Genomic DNA, 6000 nt, shown 5'->3' on the forward strand with positions numbered 1-6000 from the left:
CTTTCGTTCCGAAGTACCTCTGGGTACAGTCACCAGGCCTTCCTTCCGAGGTAAGTCAGGGTACAGTCACCTCCCTTCCTTCCCAGGTACCTCTGGGTACCGTGACCAGGCCTTCCTTCCGAGATAACTCTGGGTACAGTCACCAGGCCTTCCTTAAGAGCAACGTCAGGGTACAGTCAACAGGCCTTCCTTCCTAGGTACTTCTGGGTACAGACTCCAGGCCTTCCTTCTCAGATACTCTGGGTACAGTCACCAGGTCTTCTTTCCGACGTTCCTGTGGGTACAGTCACCAGGTCTTCCTTTCAATGAAACTCTGGGTACAGTCACCACGCCTTCCTTCCAGGTACCTCTGGGTACAGTCACCAGGCCTTCCTTCCAAGGTACTTCTGGGTACGGTCACCAGGCCTTCCTTCTCAGATACATCTGGGTACAGTCACCAGGCCTTCCTTCTCAGATACTCTAGTTACAGTCATCAGGACTTCTTTCCGACATTCCTGTGGGTACAGTCACCAGGCCTTTCTTCCGAGGTACGTCTGGGTAGAGTCTCTAGGCCTTCCTTCCGAGGTTTCTCTGGATTTCATTTCCCAGCCTTCCTTCCGAGGTACTTCAGGGTACAGTCACCAGGCCTTCCTTCTGAGGTACTTCTGGGTACAGTCACCAGGCCATTCTTTTCACATACATCTGGGTACAGTCACCTGGTCCTCCTTCCAATGTACCTCTGGGTACAGTCACCAGGCCTTCCTTCCAGGTACCTCTGGGTACAGTCAGCAGGCCTGCCTTCTCAGATACTTCTGAGTTCTCTGACCAGGCCTTCCTTCTGAGGTACCTCTGGGTACAGTCACCAGGCTTTCCTTCCCAGGTACACCTGGATACTGTCACCAGGCCTTCCTTCTGAGGTATCTCTTGGTACTGTCACCAGGCCTTCCTTCCGAGGTACCTCTGGGTACAGTTACCAGGCCTTCCTTCTCAGAAACCTCTGGTTACAGTCACCAGGCCTTCCTTCTGAGGTACCTCTGATTAGAGTCAGCAGGCCTACCTTCTCAGATACCTCTGGGTACTGTCACCAGGTCTTCCTTCTGAGGTAACTCTGGGTACAGACAGCAGGGCTTCCTTCCGAGGTACCTCTGGGTTCAGTCATCAGGCCTTCCTTCTGAGGTACGTATGGGTAGAGTCACCAGGGCTTCTTTCTGAGCTATGTCTGGGTACAATTACCAGGCCTTCATTCCAAGGTACCTCTGGGTACAGTCACCAGACGTTCCTTCTGAGGTACCTTTGGGTACAGTCACCAGGCCTTCCTTCCCAGGTACGCCGGGGTACTGTCATCAGGTTCTCCTTATCAGGTTCCTCTGGGTACTGTCACCAGGCCTTCTTTCCGAGGTAAGTCTGTGTTCAGTCACCAGTCCTTCCTTCTGAGGAACCTCTGCGTACAGTCACCAGGCCTTGTACCCGAGATACCTCTGGGTACAGTCACCAGGCCTTCGTTCCAAGGTACCTCTGTTAAAAGTCAGTACGCCTTCCTTCTGAGGTACCTCTGGGTAATATCTCCAGGGCTTCCTTCTCCAGTACCTCTGGGTACAGTCAATAGCCTTCATTCTCAGGTACCTCTGGGTACAGTCACCAGGCCTTCCTTCTGAGGTACCTCTGAGTACAGTCACCAGGCCTTCCTTTCAATTTAACTCTGGGTACAGTCCCCACGCCTTCCTTCCAGGTACCTCTGGGTACAGTCACCAGGCCTTCCTTCTGAGGTACTTCTGGGTACAATCACCAGGCCTTCCTTCTCAGATACATCTGGGTACGGTCACCAGGTCTTCCTTCCGATGTACCTCTGGGTACAGTCACCAGGCCTTCCTTCCAGGTACCTCTGGGTACAATCAGCAGATCTGCCTTCTCAGATACTTCTGAGTTCTCTCACCAGGCTTTCCTTCTGAGGTACCTCTGGGTACAGTCACCAGGCCTTCCTTCCGAGGCCTTTCTGGGTACCGTTTCCAGGCCTTCCTTCCAGGGTCCTCTGGGTACAATCACCAAGCCTTCCTGCTGAGGTACCTCTGGGTGCAGTCACCAGGCTTTCCTTCCCAGGTACAGCTGGGTACTGTCACCAGGCCGTACTTCGGAGGTTCCTCTGGGTACAGGCACCAGGCATTGCTTCCGATGTACCTCTGGGTACAGTCACCAGACCTTTTACCCGATGTACCTCTGGGTGCAGTCACCAAGACTTCCTTCCAAGGTACCTCTGGGTATAGGCAGTAGGCCTGCCTTCTGAGGTACCTCTGGGTAATGTCTCCAGGGCTTCCTTCTCCACTACCTCTGGGTACAGTCAACAGGCCTTCATTCTCAGGTACCTCTGGGTACAGTCACCAGGCCTTCGTTCTGAGGTACCTCTGTGTAGAGTCACCAGGCCTTCCTTCTGAGGTACCTCTGAGTACAGTCAGCAGGGCTGCCTTCTCAGATACTTCTGGGTACAGTCACCAAGCTTTCCTTCTTAGGTACTTCTGGGTGCAGTCACCAGGCCTTTCTTCAGAGGTATCTCTGGGTACAGTCACCCGACCATCCTTCTGAAGTATCTGTTTGTAGAGTCACCAGGTCTTCATACCGAGGTACCTCTGGGTACAGTTACCAGGCCTTCATTCTGAGGTAGCTCTGAGTACAGTCAGCAGGCCTTCCTTCCGAGGTACCTCTGTGTATTTTCATCAGGCCTTGCCTCCGAGGCATGTACGGGTTCAGTCACCAGGCCTTTTTTCTGAGGTACCTCTGGGTACAGTCACCAGGCCTTCCTTCCGAGTTATGTAAGGGTACAGTCAACAGGCCTTCCTTCCCAGGTACCTCTGGGTACAGACACCAGGATTTCCTTCCGAAGAACCTCTGGGTACTGTCTCCAGGCCTTCCGTCTGAGATAATTCTGGGAACAGTGACCAGAACTTTCTTCCGATGTACCTCTGGGGACGGTCAGCAGGGCTTCCTTCCGAGGTACGTCTGGATACAGTCACCAGGCCTTCCTTCTGAGGTACCTCTGGGTACATTCACCAGGCCTTCCTTCTCAGATACTCTGGGTACAGTCACCAGGTCTTCTTTCCGACGTTCCTGTGGGTACATTCACCAGGCCTTCCTTTCAATGTAACACTGGGTACAGTCACCAGGCCTTCCTTCTCAGATACATCTGGGTACAGTCACCAGGCCTTCCTTCCAGGTACCTCTGGGTACAGTCAGCAGGAATGCCTTCTCAGCTACTTCTGAGTTCTCTCACCAGGTTTTCCTTCCGAGATACGTCTGGGTACAGTCACCAGGCCTTCCTTCCGAGGTACCTCTGGGTACAGGCCCCAGTCATTGCTTCCGATGTACCTCGGGGTACAGTCACCAGGACTTCCTTCCCAGGTACCCCTGGGTACTGTCATCAGGCCTTCCTTTTCAGGTTCCTCTTGGTACTGTCACCAGGTCTTCCTTCAGAGGTAACTCTGTGTTCAGTCACCAGTCCTTCCTTTTGAGGAACCTCTGCGTTCAGTCACCAGGCCTTGTACCCGAGATACCTCTGGGTACAGTCACCAGGCCTTCGTTCCCAGGTACCTCTGGTTAAAGTCAGTAGGCCTTCCTTCTGAGGTACCTCTGGTTAATGTCTCCAGGGCTTCCTTCTCCAGTACCTCTGGGTACAGTCAACAGCCTTCATTCTCAGGTACCTCTGGGTACAGTCACCAGGCCTTCGTTCTAGGATACTTCTGGGTACAGTCACCAGGCCTTCGTTCTGAGGTACCTCCGAGTACAGTCACCAGGCCTTCCTTCTGAGGTACCTCTGAGTACAGTCAGCAGGGCTGCCTTCTCAGATACCTCTGGGTACAGTCACCAAGCTGTCCTTTTGAGGTACTTCTGGGTGCAGTCACCAGGCCTTACTTCTGAGATACCTGTGTGTAGAGTCACCAGGTCTTCTTTTCGAGGCACCTGTGGGTACAGTCACCAGGCCTTCCTTCCAAGGTACCTCTGGGTATAGTCACCAGTCCTTCCTATTGAGGTATCTCTGGGTACAGTCATCAGACCCTTCTTCTGAGATAACTCTGGATACAGTCAGTAGGCCTTCCTTCTGAGGTACATCTGGGTAATTTCACCAGGCCTTCCTTCCGAGGTACCTCTGGGTACAGTTACCAGGCCTTCATTCTCACGCACCTCTGGGTTCAGTCACCAGGCTTTCCTTCGAGGTACCTCTCGGAAGAATCACCAGGCCTTCCTTCTGAGGTACCTCTGGGTACAGTCACCAGGCCTTACTTCTCAGATACTCTGGGTACAGTCACCAGGTCTTCTTTCCGACGTTCCTGTGGGTACAGTCACCAGGCCTTCCTTTCAATGTAACTCTGGGTACAGTCACCAGGCCTTCCTTCCAGGTACCTCTGGGTACAGTCACCAGGCCTTCCTTCTGAGCTACTTCTGGGTACAGTCACCAGGCCTTCCTTCTCAGATACATCTGGGTACACTCACCAGGCCTTCCTTCCAGGTACCTCTGGGTACAGTCACCAGGCCTACCTTCCGATGCTTGTCTGGGTACCGTTTCCCGGCCTTCCTTCCAGGAACCTCTGGGTACAGTCACCAAGCCTTCCTTCTGAGGTACCTCTAGGTACAGTCACCAGGCTTTCCTTCCCAGGTACACCTGGGTACTGTCACCAGGCCTTCCTTCCGAGGTACCTCTGTGTACAGGCCCCAGTCATTGCTTCCGATGTACCTCGGGGTACAGTCACTAGGCCTTCCTTCCGAGGCTTGTCTGGGTGCCGTATCCAGGCCTTCCTTCCAGGGACCTCTGGGTACAGTCACCAAGCCTTCCTTCTGAGGTACCTCTGGGGGCAGTCACCAGGCTTTCCTTCCCAGGTACACCTAGGTACTGTCACCAGGCCTTCCTTCTGAGGTTCCTCTGGGTACAGGCACCAGGCATTGCTTCCGATGTACCTCTGGGTACAGTCACCAGACCTTTTACCCGAGGTACCTCTGGGTACAGTCACCAAGACTTCCTTCCAAGGTACCTCTGGGTATAGGCAGTAGGCCTGCCTTCTGAGGTACCTCTGGGTAATGTCTCCAGGGCTTCCTTCTCCACTACCTCTGGGTACAGTCAACAGGCCTTCATTCTCAGGTACCTCTGGGTACAGTCACCAGTCCTTCGTTCTGAGGTACCTCTGGGTACAATCACCAGGCCTTCCTTCTGAGGTACCTCTGAGTACAGTCAGCAGGGCTGCCTTCTCAGATACTTGTGGGTACAGTCACCAAGCTTTCCCTTTTAGGTATTTCTGGGTGCAGTCACCAGGCCTTTCTTCAGACGTATCTCTGGGTACAGTCACCCGACCATCCTTCTGAAGTTTCTGTTTGTAGAGTCACCAGGTCTTCATACCGACGTACCTCTGTGTACAGTTACCAGGCCTTCATTCTCAGGCACCTCTGGATACAGTCACCAGGCCTTCCTTCTGAGGTAGCTCTGAGTACAGTCAGCAGGCCTTCCTTCCGAGGTACCTCTGGGTATTTTCATCAGGCCTTGCCTCCGAGGCATGTACGGGTACAGTCACCAGGCCTTTTTTCTGAGGTTCCTCTGGGTACAGTCCCCCGGCCTTCCTTCCGAGTTAAGTAAGGGTACAGTCAAAAGGCCTTCCTTCCCAGGTACCTCTGGGTACAGACACAAGGATTTCCTTCCGAAGAACCTCTGGGTACTGTCTCCAGGCCTTCCGTCTGAGATAATTCTGGGAACAGTGACCAGAACTTTCTTCCGATGTACCTCTGGGGACCGTCAGCAGGGCTTCCTTCCGAGGTACCTCTGGACACAGTCACCAGGCCTTCCTTCTGAGGTACCTCTGGGTACATTCACCAGGCCTTCCTTCTCAGATACTCTGGGTACATTCACCAGGTCTTCTTTCCGACGTTCCTGTGGGTACATTCACCAGGCCTTACTTTCAATGTAACTCTGGGTACAGTCACCAGGCCTTCCTTCTCAGATACATCTGGGTACAGTCACCAGGCCTTCCTTCCAGGTACCTCTGGGTA

The sequence above is a fragment of the Loxodonta africana genome, chromosome Y (assembly GCF_030014295.1).
Source record: "Loxodonta africana isolate mLoxAfr1 chromosome Y, mLoxAfr1.hap2, whole genome shotgun sequence".
In the NCBI taxonomy this organism is placed as follows: domain Eukaryota; kingdom Metazoa; phylum Chordata; class Mammalia; order Proboscidea; family Elephantidae; genus Loxodonta; species Loxodonta africana.